Below are 2572 nucleotides of genomic sequence, written 5' to 3'. Positions count from 1 at the left end.
GTAATCGAGAGACAAATTTAGGACGAAGGCACTTTTACTTGGGTAGTTTATATTGTAATCAAGATTTGCCAAACCACTAACCGCATGTATCATTTGCATATATTTGAAAGCATTACAGTAGCTTCTGTTTTCAGTAGGAAAAAATGCATTACTGTCAGTCCTCCAACGATTCACTTTCAGAACAGGCTGCTGCGTTCTGTGTGGGGGTTTTATTTCTCCCTCTTTTTGTTCAATATATAGAAAATACGGCCTGAAAAGGCAGGAACCTCGCCAGAACAGGGTTTGATTTTTATTTCTTTACAACACTCCCCCCCCCACTGGGTGGGGCCCAGGTATGGGGGTTCTTCTTCCCTCTGTGGTTTCAATAAAGTACGCCTAGAAAAATCCATGGTGACAGGGCACTCCCGTGGGACTGTAGTGGGGCTGGGTGGTGGGGAGGTCAGAGTGGGGGGCTCACTTTAAATGCAGAGGGCACTGCTTCTGAGCACAGGCAGCCTACTAGGGTGCTAGGGAACCGAGAGAGCAGCCCCCGGCCAGGCTGTTCCAGGGCTGCGGTATTGGGAACTGAGACTCCGGGTTTGGGGGCGCGAGCTGCGGCGGGAGGCCTCGGCGGCCTGCCGGGCGGAGGCACCTCCCTCCCCCGAGGCCCTGTGCGCCGAGACTAGCAGCCCCCGGCTGCAGCTCAGAGCTGGGATTGGAGTTGCTGGAGGTAGGCGAAGAACTCTGCGAGCGCCGCACACACCAGTAGAAGCCGTGCGCCTGTGACGTCAGGGGGCGACTGACCAATGGAGAGGCGCTGCCCTTTGGAGACAAACCATTCGACTCGTGGCGTCTGCATCAAGTCTGAAAGCAGACGCGCAACTTTCGCAGAATCCACCTTAAAATCTCTGCCTTAAACTGCACCAGCCCCCAAAAAATCCAAGGGGGGAAGCGAAGGGGGGGAGAGCAGACTTCCCCCCTCCTCTCCCATCCCTCCCCCTTCCTCCTCCCTTTGAGTTAACAAGGCCCCGCTCACTGTATCTCTTTATATTAAAAATATATATATTAGAGAAGAGCGAGGGAGAGGGAGAACCACCTCCGCCCCCTCTTATTTTTAAATTTTTTATTTTTTATTTTTGCAAGGATCCCAAGAGCTAAGGTGGCTGCAGAGGGGAGAGCGGCGCGAGCCAAGTGGGGGGAGGGTGGAGGAAACCCAGGAGAAGGCTTTCTCCAGCCCCCAAAGTTTTGATGATGACCATGACTACGATGGCTGACGGCTTGGAAGGCCAGGACTCGTCCAAATCCGCCTTCATGGAGTTCGGGCAACAACAGCAGCAGCAACAGCAGCAGCAGCAGCAGCAGCAGCAGCAGCAGCAGCAACAGCAGCAGCCGCCGCCGCCGCCGCCGCCGCAGCCGCACTCGCAGCAGAGCTCCCCGGCCATGGCAGGCGCGCACTACCCTCTGCACTGCCTGCACTCGGCGGCGGCGGCGGCGGCGGCAGCCGGCTCGCACCACCACCACCACCAGCACCACCACCACGGCTCGCCCTACGCGTCGGGCGGCGGCAACTCCTACAACCACCGCTCGCTCGCCGCCTACCCCTACATGAGCCACTCGCAGCACAGCCCTTACCTCCAGTCCTACCACAACAGCAGCGCGGCCGCCCAGACGCGAGGAGACGACACAGGTGAGAGGCCGCCGGGGCAGCTCGCTTCTCCCTCCTCCCGCCTCCCGGCCGCCCCCCACCCCGCCCGCCCTGTGCACTTCCTCAACGCCCGGGCCTTCGCCGGCCCCCTCCCCCAGGCGGCCCGGCGCGCCCCCGGCCAGGCCTCTTGCGCGCCCGCTCGCCTGGCGCCTGCCTGCCGGCCTCGCCCAGCCGGGCTCCTTCGCGCCGCCGCGGACCCTCGGCTTCCCCGCGGCGCGGCCCGCCTTGCTCGCCAGTCTCCCGCGCGCGGCTCGGGCCGCGCCTCTTGCTCCGCGCAGGCGTTGCTCAAAGAGTTGGCCGGCACTGCGCTCTCCAGCCCGCTGGATCTGTGCGCCCTTTGCCTCCCTCCTCTCCTCCCGTCTGTGACCCGCGTTTGGCAGCACTGGGGACATTTCTGGGCCGGAACTGGAGAGTGTGTTTTGCTCCCCAGTCATATCCCGGCAGCCAGTGGCCTACTTTGCATGGGGGCGCCCAGTGCGCTTCGGTGACCGGGAGGGAAGGTGGCGTGGCCTTTGGCTCTGCTTAAGCTAGTGACAGTTGGGCTCTTTCCCGCAGGCTTTGAGGTGTCCCCCACTCCCCACCCCTGACCAGGTCCCCTCCCTCTGGGTCTTCGATACAATGTTGGCTGCTCCTTTGTTCGAGGAAGCGAAGCAAAGGGCCTCGGGCTGATGGTATTCAGCACACGAGGGGGACAAAGTTACCGCGCGTGTGGCTCAGTCTGCTCCGGACCTGGTCTGTGCGGCCGGTGGTGGTTTTTTTTTGGGGGTGAGAGGAGTGGGAGTTGGTCCCTTCTGAATCATTTAACACGCCAGTGGGGAGGGATTCTGGAGAAAAAAATGGGGTTTGGGACAGTGATGATCAAGTCATCAGCCACATAAACACCAAGGT

This window comes from Pteropus medius, unplaced genomic scaffold (assembly GCF_902729225.1).
Source record: "Pteropus medius unplaced genomic scaffold, Ma_sr-lr_union100, whole genome shotgun sequence".
Taxonomy (NCBI): Eukaryota; Metazoa; Chordata; class Mammalia; order Chiroptera; family Pteropodidae; genus Pteropus; species Pteropus medius.
The sequence above is the reverse complement of the archived record's forward strand: the minus strand, read 5'-3'. Positions refer to the sequence as shown.